Below are 21,871 nucleotides of genomic sequence, written 5' to 3'. Positions count from 1 at the left end.
TCCTAGCCATGACAAAGCTAAGAGGTTGAATTTCTCCATCTGCAAGCTGTTGGCTACAGAAATGCTGCCTTTCCGCCTGGTGGACACAGAGGATTTTCAAAACCTTATGTCCGTCGCAGTGCCCCAGTACCAGATGCCCGGTCGCCACTACTTCTCAAAGAAAGCTGTGCCTGCGCTACACCAGCATGTCGCACACAACATCACCGCTTCCTTGAGAAACTCTGTGTGTGACAGGGTGCATTTCACCATAGACACTTGGATGAGTAGACATGGACAGGGGCGTTACATGTCGGTGACTGGGCACTGGGTAACTACGGCGACGTCAGGAGAACGGGCTGCTGTCAAAGTCTTGCTGTCGCCATGAGTTGCTCGTTGATCCTCTGTATCTAGAAGTTCCTCCACTGCTTCTACCTCCTCAACCTCCTCTCGGTCCTCCACCTGCACCCGAAGCCTGTCTGGTAATGCCACCCGCGTTGTAACTGCGCAGAAGGAATCCTGCACACCTCCTCACTATGCTGTCACCAGGGCTCAACAGCATCAGGCAGTGTTTACATTGAAATGTCTGGGAAATGTGAGTCACACAGCTGAGGAGTTGTGGTCAGCTCTGGAGACCGAGTTCCATCAATGGTTGTCTCCACTCAACCTGCAGCCAGGGAAGGCTGTGTGCGACAATGCTGCAAACCTGGATGCGGCCCTTCGCTGGGGCAGTGTCACACACGTGCCTTGTATGGCTCACGTTTTGAACCTGGTTGTCCAGCAATTTTCATCCCACTATGCCGGACTAGATGGGCTTCTGCAGAGGGCACGGTCGATGTGTGCTCACTTCTGCCGTTCGCATCCTGCAGCTCGACGACTTGCATCTCTACAGAAGTCGTTGGGCCTGCCAGTTCATCGGCTGAAATGCTATGTTCCCACACGGTGGAATTCAACTCTGCACATGTTGCAGCGACTGTGGCAGCACCGACGAGCCCTGGTGCAATACGTTATGACGTATAGCCTGGGCCAACGAGATCAAGAGGTGGGGCAAATCACGCTGCAGGAGTGGTCTCAGATCAGGGACCTATGCACCCTTTTGCACAGTTTTGAAATAGCAACGAAGATGTGTAGTGCTGACGATGCCATTATCAGCATGACCATTCCAGTGATTTACATGCTGGAGCACACCTAACACAGTGTTCGGAGTCAGGTGGTGGAACAAGAGGAGGAGGAGGAGGAACAGGAGGAGTCTTATGCGGAATAGTTCATATCTCCAAGGTCAAGAAAGTTGGCAGCACCAAGGCGGCTGGCATTGGAGGCTGGGGAAGAGGGGTTACCGAGGGCGCATGGTAGCAGCCAAACTGTTGAGGAAGGTGCAGGAGGCGAGGAAGAAGTGGAGGACGAACTGACGCTGGGCATGGAAAACTCATCAGATGAGGGAGACCTTGATCAAATTTCTGTTGTGCGAGGTTGGGGGGAGAGGGCGGACGAAGGAAGCATGATTCTCACCTCGCCACTACCAAGACAACAAGGACTTGGTTCTCCTGGATGCGCAAGACACATGAGTGCCTTCTTGCTGCACTACCTGCAACATGACCCTCGGATTGTCAGAATCCAAAGTAATGCTGACTACTGGGTTGCCACACTCTTAGATCCCCGGTACAAAAGCAAATTTGGCGAAATAATTCCTGCCATAGAAAGGGATTCACGCATGCAGGAGTATCAGCAGAGACTGTTACACAATCTAACATCTGCTTTTCCACAAAACACCAGTGGTGCACGTAGTGAATCTCTGAGTTCTAACTTGCCAACCGTGGGAATATCGAGTCATCACTCAAACCGTAACAGTAACATTGTATCTGGTGGTAACAACAATTTTTACCAATCATTTCAAGATATTTTTAGACCATCCTTTGCAAGGCCACAGGAAACAAGAAGTCTGATGCACAGCCAACGCCTAGAGAGTATCTCCAAGTTAACATTGATGCCATGACTGTGAAACTGGACCCTTGCTCATTTTGGGCTTCCAATCTTGAAAAATGGCCTGAGCCTACCACTCACGCCTTGGAGATCTTGTCGTGCCCCGCAGCCAGCGTTCTCTCTGAACGTGTGTTCAGCGCTGCTGGTGGTGTGCTGACAGATAAGCGTACGCGGATGTCCAGTGACAATGTAGACAGACTAACGTTCATCAAGATGAACAAATCCTGGATCCGCAAGGACTTTTCTACCCCTGTGTCATCTTGGGGAGACTAAAAGCTTGATGAAAAATCATCTCACCAACCGTTTTAAAAAACTCTGGCGAAATTGATGCCACTTAAGTGGTGTCTGTGGCCAAATTTTTGGAAAAAATGGAGACTCTTTTATTTAGTCCCCTTGCTGAGTTTTACATGACGTTGCCATCATCAATTCCAGGTGGGTGGGGTCGTCTGCAGAGTTGTTTCCTCATACTATGGCCTGGGATTCAGAGGTCTGCTCCAAAGCTTCAGTGTCTGCTAGTCAGCAGATTAGCCCAGCCACCCACCGCCTGTTTACCTAAGTACAATTTTTAACGGCATCTAGACCAGGACATTTTTTGGGGCCTAGTAGAATTTGGTGCTACTCAGCAGCGTACTTCACCCAAGAAGCAAGCTACACCGCCTGTTTACCTAACTACTATTTTTTAACGGCATCTAGCCCAGAAAATCCTTTTGGGCCTAGTAGAATTTGGTGCAACTCAAGAGCGTACCCCACCCATGAAGCAAGCTACACCGCCTGTTTAAATAACTACTATTTTGTAACGGCATCTAGCCCAGGAAATCATTTTGGGCCTAGTAGAATTTGGTGCTACTCAGCAGCGTACTTCACCCATGAAGCAAGCTACACCACCTGTTTACCCAACTACTATTTTGTAACGGCATCTAGCCCAGGAAATCCTTTTGGGCCTAGTAGAATTTAGCGATACTCAGCAACGTACCCCACCCATAAAGCAAGCTACCCTGCCTGTTGATCTAATTACTAATTTTTTACTGCCTCTAGCCCAGGAAATCGTTTTGTACCTAATAGCATTTTGTGCTACTCAGCACAGTACCCCACCCATGAAGCAAGCTACAATACCTGTTTACCTAAGTACTATTTTTTAACGGCATCTGGCCCAGGAAATCCTTTTGGGCCTAGTAGAATTTGGTGCTACTCAGCAGCGTACCCCACCCATGAAGCAAGCTACACTGCCTGTTTACCTAAGTACTATTTTTTAACGGCATTTGGCCCAGGAAATCCTTTTGGGCCTAGTAGCAATTTCTGCTAGTCAGCTGAGTACCTCACCCATGAAGCAAGCTACAACGCCTTCTTTCTTTCTCAATCTAACCCCTCGGCTCTGGGGTGTCCACTCTCTCTCCAGCTCTCTCCTTCTCACAGGTGGACTACCGTGTGTTTTCACACTGTGGTGAATCTTTTGGGCCCAGGCATAAGAAGTCGTCGAGGTAATGGATAATATGTGCCGCCTTACAAACGTCCATGACAACACATTCGAGAAAGCAACAAAACGCCTCAAATAGTGAGCTGGATATGGAGCACCCCATGGGCAAACAGCGATCTATGTAGTATGCTCCTTCACAGAAGCAGCCCAATGGGAGGACACTATTCGGAGGCACAGGTAGCAAACGGAATGCCCCCTCAATGTCCGTTTTTGACCATTAGGGTGCCCCTTACCAACTTCTTGACCCGCCTGATTGCCTCGTCAAAGGAGGTACAGTGCATAGTACTATACTTGGTTCCACGTCAATGTTGTCGTTTACTGACCTGCCCCTTGGATATGACAAATGGTGGATTAGTCTGCATGTATTGGGTTCATTTTTTGGCACAACTCCCAACGGGGTACCACTACGTCTTCTAAGGAAAGTGTTATGAATGGACCCGCCGCCATTCTACCTAAAGATGTTTCTTTTTTAATTTTTTTTTGTCAAGACATCTGGGTGTTTGTAGAGTGAGTTTAGATTTTTACTCCAGCCTTTCTTGATTTTAGAAGGGCACGACATGCCTATATCTGTGTCTCCTCCTCCTTTTACTCCTTCACCTCTTTTCTTTTCGCATGACTATATTTAGTTGTGACTTTTCCATGTGTTTGTTGTGTCTTCTGAGCAGTTTGTCAGCTTTTGGACACCTTTTCTATGTGTTTGTATGTGTTTGTGTTTGCCTGCCATTGGTTTCAATGGGGTTCGATGGTGTTCGTTGAACGTTCGACGAACAGTTTGTCGAACACGTCCCTGTTCGATGAACTGAACCGAACCTGAACACTAGGGAGGTGACTCAACACTAATTATAATCGATATTAATACTGCTGTTAGCAGCACTTAGGGAGACATTGTGCAGAAGGGATCATGTAGGACAGGATAGGGTGAATTGCACATCCTTTATGCTGCAGCCTGCAACTGATACCAAAAACCCGTCTCAGGGCTAATAATATTATTTTTGCTCTTAATCCTGAAAATTGTTCTAATCAGGGAAATATTATAAACCATTTTTACTGCCACAGTTGTGCATAAAAAGCATACAGCCAGACTTGGTTGGATGTCAGTAGCATTGCTATATTGATACTGCAGTCTTATACGTCCATCTGAGGTATGCAAATTTTCCTGCAATAATAATACTGCAATTTTTTTGAGCAGTAAAATTTTATACAGCATTTATCATGCTAAAGCTGGGTTTCAAAACACCCCCCAAAATACTTTGGTTACAAACAGCATTGCTATATTGATACTGCAGTCTTATACGTCCATCTGAATTGGGCAAATTTTCCTGGAATTGTAATACTGCAATTTTTTTCAACAATGACATGTTATAGAGTATATATCGTGCTATAGTTGGGCCTCAAAATAGTAAAAAAAAGAAAAATCTTTTGTTAAAAAAATAACGCATTGCTATATTGATACTGTAGTCCATCTGAAGTGAGCAAATTTTGCTGGAATTATTGTACTGCCTGCAATGTTTCCTCAACAGGAATATGTCATCCATAATTTAAAATGGGCAAAGCGCATGGTAGGGGACGGCGAAGTGGATGTGATGCTGATGGTGAGCACAAAGGCCAAGATCATGAGCAAGATGAAACTGTGCCTGCTGCTGCAGGAGAACAACAAACACACATCATGTCGATCTAGCTGCCTGTAACACTTTGTAGGGGGGTGTGGTACAACTCTCTTGAAGCCAGACCAATATGAATAGGTTGTTGGATGGATAGCAGATAATGCTTCCAGTCACTTTGCTTGCATCACCCTGTCTTCCACATGGTCCAGTCGTGATTCTGAAACACATTATCATCACCCTGATCCTCCTTCCTCACACCATGCTGAGTGCCCGGAAACAAGTGATCCCACACTTGGACACTCTGAAGAGCTGTTCACATTTCCATTTATAGATTCTCTTACCCTGCCCTCTTCAAGTGGGAAATGAGGTGATCACATGTAGAGATGCCCAAGAAGGCGAAGGTGGGAAAATGCAATTACTTTCACAAGGGCTGGATTATGATGAGACAGAATTGCCAGCAAGTGGTGTTTAGTCAGCAAGTAAGGAGGAGGACCAGGATGCGAGAGTGGAAGATGAGGTGGTGGACAATGGGATTCCCAACCATGGAAAGGTGATATTGAGATCGAGGACAGCAGCGAACAGGGGGAGGGATCTGCAGCACCACAACAGGCAGGAAGAAGCAGTGGGGTAGTCAGAGATACAAGGCGAGCAACTGTTCCCTGTACCAACCAAGATGAAGTTGCCAAGTCAAGGGTTAGGTGTTCCCTAGTGTGGCACTTTTTTAAAGACAGTTCAGTTAACCCCAAAAAAAGAACATTTGCAACATCTGCCATACCAGCATCAGCAAGGGCAGCACAACTACCACCACCAGCATGCTTAGGCACATGCAAGCAAAGCCCCCAATTACTTGGGCTGAATGCCAGGGTCCAGAAACAGTGTCTGCAGGTGACACCAGTGCCTCTTCCCCTGTTCTACATGCACGCCAATCCCCTATCCATGATGTAAGCCAAAATGACTCTCACCCAGCACCTGTCATAGCGCACTTGCAACCACAGTCAACAAATACGTTCATAGCCTTGTCCTAGCGCAGCGTTGAGTTGCCCCTACCCCAGTCCTTGGAACGCAAGCGTAAATACCCACTCACAGGCTGCAATTCTAAACAGCCACATTTCGGACCACCAATAAGACATCGCCACATCACGAGCATGCTCAGTAGGGTGATTTCTGGACTTATTCTTCAGATTGTTCGCTCGTCGCTGACTACCCCTGGTTACCATAGACTAGCCTGAAGAGCCAGCAGTAACCAGACGAATAGCACGAACCTGAGCAAGACGCTAGGACCGACGACTATGCTCAGCAGCACCTGCAGCGGTCAAAACAGAATGGGAGACTGCAGATGTAGGCAAGGCTTGGGATCTACCCCATGCAGAGGAAGAATCCCGATGCCTAACATTACCCCCCACCAGCAACCGGCAATGCTTGCGACGTTCGGAAGCTGCAATAAGCTGGGGGGCACAAATGTGCTTTAAAGAGTCCAAGGTCCTATCCTATGGCCCATGACTCTTCCAGACCACCCAAAAATTTTTTTACCACAAACCACCTTGGACCCAACAATGGCATTAACCTCAAAATCATCAGAGGATGTGTGCGAACTCCTAGCAGGAGTCCCAGAAAACCGAGACAAATAAACAAGCTTTAACAAGGAGACTCAATCCCTGATGAAGCCAGTATAGCTGGTGAAACATGTTGGGGAGGCTTTAAGAGCTATTTTAACCCCTTTCTGACCTTGGACGGGATAGTACGTCCAAGGTCAGATCCCCTGCTTTGATGCAGGGCTCCGTGGTGAGCCCGCACCAAAGCCGGGACATGTCAGCTGTTTTGAACAGCTGACATGTGCCCGTAATAGGCGCGGGCAGAATCGCGATCTGCCTGCACCTATTAACTAGTTAAATGCGCTGTCAAACGCAGACAGCGGCATTTAACTACCGCTTCCGGCCGGGCGGCCGGAAATGACGTCATCGCCGACCCCCGTCACATGATCGGGGGTCGGCGATGCGTCTCCATTGTAACCATAGAGGTCCTTGAGACCTCTATGGTTACTGATCGCCGGTGGCTGTGAGCGCCACCCTGTGGTCGGCGCTCACAGCACACCTGCATTTCTGCTACATAGCAGCGATCAGCAGATCGCTGCTATGTAGCAGAGGCGATCGAGTTGCGCCTGCTTCTAGCCTCCCATGAAGGCTATTGAAGCATGGCAAAAGTAAAAAAAAAAAGTTCAAAAAAATGTTAAAAATATATAAAAGTTTAAATCACCCCCCTTTCGCCCCAAACAAAATAAATCAATAAAAAAAATATCAAATCTACACATATTTGGTATCGCCGCGCTCAGAATCGCCCCATCTATCAATTAAAAAAAGCATTAACCTGATCGCTAAACAGCGTAGCGGGAAAAAAATTCGAAAGACCAGAATTACGTTTTTTTGGTCGCCGCGACATTGCATTAGAATGCAATAACGGGCGATCAAAAGAACGTATCTGCACCGAAATGCTATCATTAAAAACGTCATCTTGGCACGCAAAAAAAAAAATTATAAGCCCTCAACTGACCCCAGATCTCGAAAAATGGAGACGCTACGAGTAAAAATGGCGCAATTTTTTTTTTTTTTAGCAAAGTTTGGAATTTTTTTTCACCACTTAGATAAAAAATAGCCTAGTCATGTTAGGTGTCTACGAACTCGTACTGACCTGGAGAATCATAATGTCAGGAACCTAGCAAAAAAGCCAAACAAAAAACAAGTGTGGGACTGCACTTTTTTTGCAATTTCACCGCACTTGGAATTTTTTTCCAGTTTTCTAGTACACGACATGCTAAAACCAATGATGTCGTTCAAAAGTACAACTCGTCCTGCAAAAAATAAGCCCTCACATGGCCAAATTGACGGAAAAATAAAAAAGTTATGGCTCTGGGAAGGAGGGGAGTGAAAAACGAACACGGAAAAGCGAAAAATCCCACGGTCATGAAGGGGTTAATAGTATTATCAGTGCATGTGTAGGGGGATTATAGGTAGCGGCCGCACCTGATCCTTTACCCCTGAATACTGCCAGTGGACATGATTATGGCTATGAGCAAATTTATAAGACATGAGTTCTGTTACTAGTAGGCTCTTGGCCTAGCATAAGCACACTGATAGTGCGGAATTGTAAGTCTTATTTACATTTTAAATTGATTAATAAAAGTTATTTTTTAGGGTTCTTAGTTAGGGATTTATTTGCCTTTGCAATCTGTGAATTACTTGTGTTATCTTTGTCTAATATTTAAATTTGTTTAGTGATGTGAAATATTAGGTCTGACAAACATGCAAAATAGGAAGGGGCACACACTTTTTCATACAACTGCATGTATATATAGTACAGTATACATGCCACAGCAATACATATCTTGGTTATTGTTGCCGAATCTGCACCTTTACATTACCTACACTAGCAGGTTCCTGAGATAAAGCAATACTTTTTGTCATTCATATTTTCGTCTGTTTGCACCTGTGCATAAATGTTTATTTCTTATTGATATTACAAATGGAGTGATATGTGCTGGAAATGTCTTTAAGCTATGTGGGAGCTTCAATTTTACATATCTGCACTTGCATGTTGCGGACACCTATTGAGGTATGTGTGGCGAGCTCACGCAGTGCTGACAGTGCTGATTAGGCTCAGGGGTAATGTGACTTAACAACCCAGGGAAAGTAAGTGCCGACATCACTGGAACAGCGTTAGCACATGGATCAGTATAAATGTTTTTATTTTAAAGGGAACCTGTCACCCACAAAATGGAAGTTGAGCTAAGCCCACCGGCATCAGGGGCTTATCTACAGCATTCTTGATAAGCCCCCGATGCAACCTGAAAGATGAGAAAAAGAAGTTAGATTATACTCACCCAGGGGTATTCCCGCTGCAGTCCGGTCCGATGTGCGTCACGGTCCGGTCCAGGGCCTCCCATCTTCATAGGATGACATCCTCTTCTTGTCTTCACGCTGTGGCTCCGGCGCAGGTGTACTTTTGTCTGCCCTGTGGAGGGCACAGCAAAGTACTGCAGTGCGCAGGGCCTCTCTGACCTTTCACGGCGACTGCGCACTGCAGTACTTTGCTCTGACCTCAACAGGGCAGACAAAGTACACCTGCGCTGGAGCCGCAGCCTGAATTCAAGAAGAGGACATCATCGTAAGAAGATGGGAGGCTCCGGACCGGACCGCGATGCCCACTGCAGCGGGACCGCCCCTGGGTGAGTATAATCTAACCTCTTTTTCTCATCTTTCAGGTTACATTGGGGCTTATCTACAGCATTCCAGAATGTTGTAGATAAGCCCCTGATGTCGGTGGGCTTAGATCAACTTCCATTTTGGGGGTGACAGGTTCCCATTAACAAGAACAAACATTCAGAATGAGAAGGGGTTGTCCTAGTAGTGGACAACCCCTTTTATACAACAACTCTCTCATGATAAATCCTGTCACTGGTCAATACATTTTTTTGCTCGTGGTCTGGTAGTATTCTTTAATTGCTTTGAGCCATTTCAACATACCCTTTTTGGCAATCTAACATTTGATTGTTGGTTATGTTCCCATTATGGGTGGGACTTTTTCATATCTCCAAATCCTCTAGTTTAAGAAATATAATTTTTGGAATCTGGTCAAAATGGGTTCTCCAGGAATGAGATAAAATGGAGTCTCTGATAAAATTCAAACTGAAGCCATTCCTAGTCACATGTCAGTACTGCTGCAGACAGAAGACATACTGCTCCCGAGACCTCCGTCTCAACTGATCAAAGTTGTCTCGCATATACTGCAACTGGCAGCCAGGAGCACAGCTGCGATATGTGCAGAAATAGGTTGTAACTCTCGTTATGCTTAGCAACGAGATCTCCAGCCTCCTCCTCTTCAGTCTGACAACTCTATAGCAATGCACAGAGACCGACTGCACCCAACTGGAAAACAAATATTGAGGAAGATGAAGATGGAGATACCCCCCCTTTCTGCTCAGTGAAGAAGAGATATAATTCTTCACATTGGACAGCCATACCACCTGCCAGCCAACTGAGGTATGTATGATAGAGCTCTTGTCAATTGAGATGCAGGGATATGTATGACTTCAGTCTGCCACATGACTAGGATGGGCTGCTGCTTAAATTATATCAGAGACATCATTTTAGCTCATACTCTAAGAAGAGCTTTATGTTTATTAGAACAAAAGAAAATTTGAGGGCACCACCAGATAATAGTTGGGATCAGTCCATCTGTAATGCTCGCGCCCAGACAGATTGGCGCGGGCGGCCGGGGGTGTGGACCCACTGGACCACTGACCAGACTACCCTGGAAGGGGCGTAACTAAGTAGCTTCCTAGGTGTTCGCTGGAGCCTCTGATGGTGAGGTCAGACTTGTGCGGCAGGTAGCTACCAGGTGCCACTCCAGGGTGGTGTCTGGCTGTGGATGCTGATCCCACGGGGGACAGGACACAGGCAGACATGGCTGTGACACAGGCTGTCGGACAGGTACAGCAGAGGCCCTGACATGCTTGATGGAGACATAGGAACGCAGGCGGGCATGGCTGGCACTCAGGCGGGCACGGCTGGCACACTGGCAGACAGGCTGGCACAATGAATGAAAATCATATATATAGAAAAGCACCACAAAACCAGAGTAATTAAAAATTACAAATGTTTATTAAATAAACATATAAAAATTAGTAAACAGAGAAACAACAAGGGATGTGACAAGATAAGCCAGACTCAGGTGGCACCACAAATAGAGACAGATACGTTCAGGTGCATAAAAATAGAGTATGAATGCTCAAGATAATACCAATAGACAATGTGCAAAACCGTATTCCAGCAAAGTAAACCAAAGAGGGATGTATGCCACACTTAGAACCTGAGCAAAGGGATCTATGTAAACGACCAAACAACACATGTGTATTTCCTGAATGTACACTTGAGCTCTGATGTGCCACCCTCCCCAATGTGCGTTTCGGCGTTTTTGCCTTCTTCCGGGCTGGCACACTGGTAGAAACTGGTGCAGAGGCAGGTGTATGGAAGTGCAGCACCCCAGGGTCCTGGTCGTTGCAGTAATGTCATTCTTCCACTAGGGGGAGTGATGTTACGTCTGAAGGCAATAAAAGAGAACACCCTACCAGGTAACACAAACCACACAACACACTTCACACTCCAGGCCGCCAGGGGGAGCCATGCTTCTATCTATTAGGGCACTCCTCACAACTAGGTAAAACTGGTAGTCGGGATAGGCAGGGAGAGCAGAAGCTGGCTGGAGAGAGAGGGAGCCAGTGGCAGACTGAGGTCTGCGTAAGACGAGGGTCCACAGAGCTGTGCCTGCTTACCAATGCGGCAGTATCCTAAGGAAGAGACATCAGAAGGGAATTGTCTTGTAGTGAGTGAGAAACAAAGTCATAGCAGAAGGAGAGGAAACCAGAAGGAGTTCTGCCCTGTAAAAGGCTGCCTCCTTTCTGAGGCGCAGAAGCCGGTAGCCAGAATACCGAGGGAGTAAGGATCTCTACGCTTTACTTCAGAGACTGGCAGGACAGTTAATTCTATGATGGCTGCCCGACCTTATATCAAGGAGGCACGGTGGCAACTTATGGGGGCCAGGGCGTGATAGAGTCCCTGTAAAAAGCCTCAGGCCATCAGTCATACGGGTTTGTCCTATCCTATCCATCAGGGGGACAGAGAGAAATACATCTACAATAGCTGTGAGGACCTCACTGAGAAGCTCAGCAGGGAGGGACTACAACACACAGGCACTATAGGAAGGCTACTGATTTCCACCTGGATAAGGGAGCTCTGGATTTGTCTTCAGACCGGCCGGACTCTACCTGCCCTGTGATCCGGTGCTCTGGACTGTGGACACTGAAACCTTCAGTAATGCTAAAGAAACTGCAACCTTGTGTCCCCGTTCTTTACAGCGCCTCTCACCATCCACCATCTATACACTGGGAGGCCCTGGGGACATACTTCACCTGTGGGAAGGTACACTATCTAGCTGCCATAACATCACCCCAGCGGACCCCTTAAAGCAGTGTTGGTCATCCTGACCGAATACCACAGGTGGCGTCACGAACATTATCCCTTTAACCCCTTAGTGACAGAGCCAATTTGGTACTTAATGACCAGGCCAATTTTTGCAATTCTGACCACTGTCACTTTATGAGGTTATAACTCTGGAACGCTTCAACGGATCCCGCTGATTCTGAGATTGTTTTTTCGTGACATATTGTACTTCATGTTAGTGGTAACAGTTCTTCGATATTACTTGCGATTATTTATGAAAAAAACGGAAATATGGCGAAAATTTTTAAAATTTTGCAATTTTCAAACTTTGTATTTTTATGCCCTTAAATCAGAGAGATATGTCATGAAAAATAGTTAATAAATAACATTTCCCACATGTCTACCTTACATCAGCACAATTTTGGAAACAAAATTTTTTTTTGTTAGGGAGTTATAAGGGTTAAAAGTTGACCAGCAATTTCTCATTTTTACAACACCATTTTTTTTTAGGGACCACATCACATTTGAAGTCATTTTGAGGGGTCTATATGATAGAAAATAATGAAGTGTGACACCATTCTAAAAACTACACCCCTCAAGGTTCTCAAAACCACATTCAAGAAGTTTATTAACCCTTTACGTGCTTCACAGGAACTGAAACAATGTGGAAGGAAAAAATGAACATTTAACTTTTTTTTGCAAACATCTTAATTCAGAACCATTTTTTTTATTTTCACAAGTGTAAAAACAGAAATGTAACCATAAATTTTGTTATGCAATTTCTCCTGAATACGCCAATACCCCATATGTGGGGGTAAACCACTGTTAGGGCGCACCGCAGAACTTAGAAGTGAAGGAGCGCCGTTTGACTTTTTCAATGCAGAATTGGCTGGAATTGAGATCGGACACCATGTCACATTTAGAGAGCCCCTGATGTACCTAAACAGTGGAAACTCCCCACAAGTGACACCATTTTGGAAACTAGACCCCTTAAGGAACTTATCTAGATGTGTGGTGAGCACTTTGAACCCCCAAGTGCTTCACAGAAGTTTATAACGTAGACCCGTGAAAATAAAAAATCGCTTTTGTTTACACAAAAATGATCTTTTCGCCCACAAATTCTTATTTTCACAAGGGTAACAGGAGAAATTAGACCACAAAAGTTGTTGTGCAATTTCTCCTGAGTACGCTGATACCCAATATGTGGGGGTAAACAACTGTTAGGGCGCACCGCAGAGCTTGGAAGAGAAGGAGTGCCGTTTTACTTTTTCAATGTAGAATTGGCTGGAATTGAGATTGGACGCCATGTCGCGTTTGGAGAGCCCCTGATGTGCCTAAACAGTGGAAACCCCCCACAAGTGACACCATTTTGGAAACTAGACCCCTTAAGGAACTTATCTAGATGTGTGGCGAGCACTTTGAACCCCCATGTGCTTCACAGAAGTTTATAACGTAGAGCCGTGAAAAAAAAAATTGCATTTTTTCTACAAAAATGATCTTTTTGCCCACAAATTTTTATTTTCACAAGGGTAACAGGAGAAATTAGACCACAAAAGTTGTTGTGCAATTTCTCCTGAGTACGTCGATACCCAATATGTTGGGGTAAACCACTGTTTGGGTGCACCGCAGAGCTTGGAAGTGAAGGAGCGCCGTTTTACTTTTTCAATGTAGAATTGGCTGGAATTGAGATCGGACGCCATGTCGCGTTTGGAGAGCCCCTGATGTGCCTAAACAGTAGAAATCCCCCACAAGTGACCCCATTTTGGAAACTAGACCCCCCATGGAACTTATCTAGATGTGTGGTGAGAACCTTGAATGCCCAAGTGCTTCACAGAAGTTTATAATGCAGAGCCGTGAAAATAAAAAATATTTTTTTTTTCCACAAAAAAGATTTTTTAGCCACCAAATTTTTATTTTCACAAGGGTAACAAGAGAAATTCGACCCCAAAAGTTGTTGTCCAATTTGTCCTGAGTATGCTGGTACCCCATATGTGGGGGTAAACCACTGTTTGGGCGCACGGCAGAGCTCGGAAGGAAGGAGCGCCGTTTTGGAATGCAGACTTTGATAGAATGGTCTGCGGGTATTATGTTGCGTTTGCAGAGCCCCTGATGTACCTAACCAGTAGAAACCCTCCACAAGTGACCCCATTTTGGAAACTAGACCCCCCAAGGAACTTATCTAGATGTGTGGTGAGAACTTTGAATGCCCAAGTGCTTCACAGAAGTTTAGAATGCAGAGTCGTGAAAATAAAAAATATTTTTTTTTCCACAAAAAAGATATTGTAGCCCCCAAGTTTTTATTTTCACAAGGGTAACAGGAGAAATTGGACTGCAATAGTTGTTGTCCAATTTATCCCGAGTACGCTGATGTGCCATATGTGGGGGTAAACCACTGTTTGGGCGCACGGCAGAGCTCGGAAGGGAAGGAGCGCCTTTTTGGAATGCAGACTTTGATAGAATGGTCTGTGGGCATTATGTTGCGATTGCAGAGCCCCTGATGTACCTAAACTGTAGTAACCCCCCACAAGTGACCCCATTTTGGAAACTAGACCCCCCCAAGGAACTTATCTAGATGTGTGGTGAGAACTTTGTATGCCCAAGTGCTTCACAGAAGTTTAGAATGCAGAGTCGTGAAAATAAAAAATATTTTTTTTTTCACAAAAAAGATTTTGTAGCCCCCAAGTTTTTATTTTCACAAGGGTAACAAGAGAAATTGGACCCCAGAAGTTGTTGTCCAATTTATCCCGAGTACGCTGATGCCCCATATGTGGGGGTAACCCACTGTTTGGGCGCACGGCAGAGCTCAGAAGGGAGGGAGCACCATTTGACTTTTTGAGCGCAAAATTGGCTGTCGTGTTTGGAGACCCCCTGATGTACCTAAACAGTGGAAACCCCCCAATTCTAGCTCCAACCCTAACCCCAACACACCCCTAACCCTAATCCCAACCTCATCCATAATCCTAATCACTAACCCTAACCATAATCACAACCCTTACCCCAAAACAACCCTAATGTCAACCCTAACCATAACCCTAATCAAAACCCTAAATCCAACACACCCCTAATCCTAATCTCAACCCTAACCTCAAACCTAACCCTAATCCCAATACACCCCTAATCACAACCCTAACCTTAACCCTAATCCCAAACCTAACCCTAATCCCAAGCGTAACCCTAATGCCAACCCTAACCCTAATACCAACCCTAATCCAAACCCTAACCCTAATCCCAGCTCTAACCCTAACTTTAGCCCCAACCCTAGCCCTAACTTTAGCCCCAACCCTAACCCTAGCCCTAGGGCTACTTTCATACTTGCGTCGTTTGGCATTCCGTCGCAATCCGTCGTTTTGGACAAGAAACGGATCCTGCAAATGTGCCCGCAGGATGCGTTTTTTGCCCATAGACTTGTATTGCCGACGGATCGTGACGGATGGCCACACGTCGCGTCCGTCGTGCACTGGATCAGTTGTGTTTTGGCGGAGCGTCGGCACAAAAAAACGTTCAATGAAACGTTTTTTTGTACGTCGCATCCGCCATTTCTGACCGCGCATGCGTGGCCGTAACTCCGCCCCCTCCTCCCCAGGACATAGATTGGGCAGCGGATGTGTTGAAAAACTACAGCTGCTGCCCACGTTGTGCACAATTTTCACAACGTGCGTCGGTATGACGCATTGCGACGGCCCCGTACCGACGTAAGTGTGAAAGAAGCCTAACCCTAAGTTTAGCCCCAACCCTAACCCTAAATTTAGCCCCAACCCTAGCCCTAACCCTACCCCTAACCTAACCCTACCCCTACCCCTAACCCTAACCTAACCCTACCCCTAACCCTACCCCTAACCCTACCCCTAACCTAACCCTAACCTAACCCTAACCCTACCCCTAACCCTACCCCTAACCCTACCCCTAACCCTAACCCTACCCCTAACCCTACCCCTACCCCTACCCCTAACCCTAACCCTACCCCTAACCCTAACCCTAATTTTAGCCCCAACTGCTGTTCTCCTGCCGGCCGGCAGATGGAGACAGATGGCGGGCGCACTGGGCATGCGTCCGCCATGTTCTGCTGCCGGCGGCCAGGAGGAGCAGCAAGAGGATCCAGGGACCTAGGTGAGTATGCTAGGGTCCCCGAATCCCCCTATTTCTCTGTCCTCTGATGTGCGATCACATCAGAGGACAGAGAATTACACTTTTTTTTTTTTTTTTTTTTTGCGGTCGCCGGTAAACAGTTAATTACCGGCGATCGCAAAACAGGGGTCGGTAATACCGACCCCGATCGTGCTCTTTGGGGTCTCGGCTACCCCAGGCAGCCGAGACCCCAAAGATTCTCCCGGTGCCGGCCGGCGGGCGCACTGCGCATGCGCCCGCCATTTTGAAGATGGCGGCGCCCACCGGGAGACACGAGGAGCATCGGGGGAGCTAGGTGAGTATTGGGGGGCCACCTGGGACCCCTTTTCTCTGTCCTCCGATGTGCGATCACATCGGAGGACAGAGAAATTAAAAAGAGATCGCTTTTTTTTTTTTTTTTGCGATCGCCGGTAAACGGTAAATTACCGGCGATCGCAAATGCGGGGTGGGTTAAAAACCCCCCGAATCATGTTCTCTGGGGTCTCGGCTACCCTCGGCAGCCGAGACCCCGGAGAAAATCGGCCTCTGGGGGGCGCTATGGACTTTTTCCACAGCGCCGTTAATTAACGGCGCTGTGGTTTAAGTACCCTTAGCGGCCGCCGTTAAAAGGCGTATCGGCGGTCGCTAAGGGGTTAAAGACCTTTTCCCCTTTTACAACGGACATCCCTAGGGCCACGGACCGGGCCAGCCATCGTGACATCCCCATTGTGAACCAAAGGGCCCGGCTCCAAGTACCCCGCCGCCCTGGGGGGCGCTCCAGAAGCAGGTAAGAACCTGTTCAGACAGGAGGTTATATGGGAACAGGCAGGGACCTGTTCGGACTGGAGAATATAAGAAAAAGGTAGAGACCTGTGCAGCAAGTTGCAGAACGGAGAAAGAGCAAGACCACAAGAGCAGATGCAAAGCTGAATCCCAGGAGGCGGGGTTAAGAGCAGGAGGTGGAGTCAAGAACAGAAACGCAGGAGGCGGAGTCAGGAACAGAAATGCAGGTAAGAGCAGAGAAGGAGAAGATGGAGCTAAGAGCATAGAAGAGGAAGGCAGAGCTAAGGACGGAGCCGCTGGAGGCGGAACCCAGAGCGGAGATGCTGGAGGCGGAGCCAAGAGCGGAGATGCTGGAGGTGGAGCCAAGAGCAGAGATGCTAGAGGCGGAGCCAAGAAGGGAACCACAGGAGGCAATGCCAAGAGCCAGAACCGCAGGAGGCAAAGCCAAGAGCCAGAAGGCAGAGAACCACAGGTAGTGGCAAGCAAAGCAGAGAAGCACAGAGCCACAGTGTTGTGGCAAGCAAAGCAGAGAAGCACAGAGCCACGGATACTGGCAAACAGAGCAGAGAGATGCAGAGCCACAGACAGAGGTGAACAGAGTAGAAAGGGGCAGAGCCACTGGTAGTGGCAAACAGAGCAGAGAGATGAGGCAGAGGTACACACAGCAGGGTGGGAATGGCCAACAAAGAAGGAACAGGACCGGACATAAACCAGAGTTCAGATAGGAACGGACATAAGAACTGGACACAGATCGGCCTGCATAATGCAGCTGGAGCGCTCCCAGACGCAGGGCCGCGGGTTACTCGGTACCAGTCCTCTCTGTCTCGGTTCTAGGGCTGTCACGGTGGCTGGACCCGGTCCGTGACCCTGCTAAAGGGCATCCAATGAAAGGTGATGATGAAAGTCGGCCAATGTTTCGTGACGCCACCTGTGGTATTCGGTCAGGGTGACCGACGCTGCTTGGGGCCCACTGGGGTGGTGTTATGGCTTCTAGATGGTATACCTTCCCACAGGTGAAGTATATCCCCAGGGCTTCCCAGTAGTGTAGGTGGTGATGATGTGAGGCGCAGGTAATAACGAGGACACAGGGTTGCAGTCTCTTTACCTTTTACTGATGACTTCGGGATCCGCAATCCAGAGCACTGCTAACAGGGCTGGCTGAGTCCGGCCAGTCCGAAGGCACATCCAGAGTTCCCTTTGCAGGTGGAAATCAGTGCCTACCAACTAGCGCCTGTGTGTTGTAGTTCTTCCCTGCTGAGCATTCGGGATAGTCCTCACAACTTTCGTATTTGTTCTTTCTCTCTCTCTCTCTCCGTCCCCCAAGTTTATCTGGATAGGACGCACCCGTTTGACGGGAAGGCTCGGAGCTATTCTGGGACCCTAGAGACGCCCCTCTCCATGCTTGCCCCCTATGTCTTCGTAGGTGATGTATGGTAGACAGCCAACCTATAATCAACTGTCCTGCCGCTGTTTGAAGTAATGCTTGGAGTCAGTTACTTCCTCAGCGTTCCGGCCACCGGCTACGCGCCTCAGTAGGATGTTGCCGTTCTCGGGGCACGACTCCTACTGGCTCTCCTTTGTGCTTTGATCTCGTTTCTCACTTCTCCACAATATCCTTCTCTTCGTGTCCTTTCTAAGGATGCCGCGGCAAGGTAGTGCAGGCGTGGCTCCGTCTCGTTCTGTCTTTCTGCTAAGTACCTGCCAGGAACCCTCCCCTGACAGGTCCTCCCTGGAACTCTCCCAGGCTGCGTTCTGTTCTAACTTCCTATCCAACCCCCAGTTTTACCAGTGTGAGGAGTGGCCTAATACATATTGCCTTTTGCTCCCCCTGGTGGCCGGAGTGTGAAGTATAATGTGTGACTGTGATACCTGGTCAGGTGAACTCCTTTAGTGCAATCAGACATATCATCACTCCCCTTAGTGGCAGAGCGACATTACTGCAACCACCAGGACTCTGGGGAGCTGCACTCCCCCCTGTTTAAATCCAGTACTCCCGGACTGGGAAAATAAGAACAACAATGATGTTAGAAAATGACATACAAAATTTTGAATGCTTTGAACAATGTAAACATTACAATACTTCCCTTTATGGGAGGTGAGGTCACTTGAACTTTACAAACGGAAACATGTTTAAATATTTTAAATAACATTCTATTCTACTGACTATAAATAATTTCTATTACCCAGCCGGGTATTCTACTAAGTGGGAATTTTTGAACAATAATTTAACTTTTCCTTTAAGGGCGTACAGTATAAGCTGAACCCACTAAAGCCTTACTATAAAACGCTACAGTACCAATCTAACTTTCTCTTTACTTCTTCTGACTTCACACATATGCAGGACCACCTGGCTACTCGTCCGGGCCTACTGCCTCTTCTTCTTCTAGGTTCACAGTAACCATCTATCAACCATCTCTCTATGGTTCTCAGACTCACTAACCCCTACGGGTTCATTTTCTAGCTCTCTAGCTACATGTCATCTACTCTGTAAACATCATTACTATCTTACTACTTAAGGCAACATTATCACAAGGCAACAAGTAACATTCCCTTTAAGAGGAAAAATCAGTCTTCTTTGAGGTAGTTCAAACAATCATCAAGTCACTAATAAACTTTAATACACAAGAAACCTTCACGTAATAGTTTCTTCGCAAAGTCTTCCTTGTAAAACAAGTAGAGAGCACCTTTAAGAAGGTGCGAACTATGTACAAAACCAGTTTGTGAATCATTCACCGTCCATGATTCGGCAGTCTTTGGAAACACTGATGAACTTGTGCAAAAAAAAACGTAAAGCAATAGGGATCCCGGGTAAACGAAGGGATCCCTTTAAGGATTAAACCTAGACGGGTTTAATAACAAAAGAGCAGGAAACAAACAGTTAACTATATACATGTTCGGGGTTTTGAGGTTCATTCATGCTTCGGCGGTTTCGACCAGGGCCTGACCGGGCAGGTAAGCCTCTGTGGTTTGGGAAGGCCTGCGTCAAAGTCTGCTCCCGGCGCCAGGTGCGCCTGGTGAGTCCAGTGGACGATTCCAGGGGCAGGAGCAGCGGCTGCCGCCGCTTCAGCTAGTTCCTCCTCTAAGATCTTGGCGACAGCTGTTGTGAATTCTGCTCTTGGGCTCCCTCCGGTGGTTATGAGTGGTAGTGCTGCTGTCTTTGGATCGCAGCATTCATCAGGTGCGTCCACTTATTGCAATTCGGACTGGGCTATTTAGCCTGGCTTGATTCTTTAGTCAGTGCCAGTTGCCCATTGTTTTTGGAGGATTCACATCCCTGCCTGGTCTCTCCTGTTTTGCTGTCCATGTCTACAAAGATAAGTTCTGGCTTTGTTTTTGCAGTTCACATGCTGTGGGCTTAATAGTTCAGTGTATTTTCTTGTTTTGTCTTGTCCAGCTTTGTCTGTGTAAGGATTCCTTCAGCCATGCTGGAATCTCTGGAGATGCAGATATACCCTCCATGTCTTTAGTCAGATGTGGAGTTTTTGTATTTTCTGTGGTGGATATTTTCTAGTGTTTTAATACTGAACGCATAGTACTTTGTCCTATTCTTTCTATTTAGCTAGAATGGCCTCCTTTGCTAAATTCTGATTTCAGTCTGCGTATGTCATTTCCCTCTCCTCTCACAGTCAATATTTGTGGGGGGCTGTCTTTCCTGTGGGGATTTTCTCTGAGGCAAGATAGTTTTCCGTTTCTATCTTTAGGGGTATTTAGTCCTCCGGCTGTGTCGAGGTGTCTAGGGAGCGTTAGGTACATCCCACGGCTACATCTAGTTGTGTTGTTAAGTTCAGGGTCTGCGTTCAGTACAGGTACCACCTTCTCCAGAGTACGTCTCATGCTGCTCCTAGGCCACCAGATAATAACAGTATAACTGGCCAACAATGAGTTAAACGCATCTCAGAAGAAGGGAAGAAAAATGCTGAGCCATTTTTTTTTCTGTAGTCTGTTGTGTCTTTTCTTCTCTCTTTTCCTCTGGGTGGCTCAGGAGTTCGGCGCTGGCATGGATGTTCAGGGATTGGCTTCTCGTGTGGACCAGCTTGCTGCTAGAGTACAGGGGATTTCTGATTATATCGTTCAGAATTCGGGTTTAGAGCCTAGAATTCCAACTCCTGATTTGTTTTTTGGGGACAGGTCCAAATTTTTGAGCTTTAAAAATAACTGTAAACTGTTTTTTGCTCTGAAACCCTGTTCCTCTGGTGATCCCATTCAGCAGATTAAAATTGTTATTTCCCTGCTGCGTGGTGATCCTCAGGATTGGGCATTTTCCCTGGAATCTGGAAATCCGGCTTTGCTTAATTTAGACTCCTTTTTCCAGGCGCTAGGGTTATTGTATGATGAACCTAATTCAGTGGATCATGCAGAGAGGACCTTGTTGGCCCTGTGTCAGGGTCAAGAAGCGGCAGAATCGCATTGCCAGAAATTTAGAAAATGGTCTGTGCTGACTAAATGGAATGAGGATGCCTTGGCGGCAATTTTCCGAAAGGGTCTTTCTGAATCCGTTAAAGATGTTATGGTGGGCTTCCCCACGCCTGCTGGTCTGAGTGATTCTATGTCTCTGGCCGTTCAGATTGATCGGCGCTTTCGCGAGCGCAGAGTTGCGCATACTGTGGCGTTGTCCTCCGAGCGGAGTCCTGAGCCTATGCAGTGTGATAGGATTGTGTCTAGAGCTGAACGACAAGGATTCAGGCGTCAGAATAGGTTGTGTTTTTACTGCAGCGATTCTGCTCATGTTATTTCTGATTGCCCTAAGCGTACAAAGAGAATCACTAGTTCTGTTACCATCAGTACTGTACAACCTAAATTTCTGTTATCTGTGACCTTGATCTGCTCATTATCGTCATTTTCTGTCATGGCATTTGTGGATTCGGGCGCCACTTTGAACTTAATGCACTTAGAATTTGCCAGACGTTGTGGTTTCCCCTTGCAGCCTTTGCAGAACCCTATTCCTTTAAGGGGCATTG

Source organism: Ranitomeya imitator, chromosome 8 (assembly GCF_032444005.1).
Source record: "Ranitomeya imitator isolate aRanImi1 chromosome 8, aRanImi1.pri, whole genome shotgun sequence".
In the NCBI taxonomy this organism is placed as follows: Eukaryota; Metazoa; Chordata; class Amphibia; order Anura; family Dendrobatidae; genus Ranitomeya; species Ranitomeya imitator.
The sequence above is the reverse complement of the archived record's forward strand: the minus strand, read 5'-3'. Positions refer to the sequence as shown.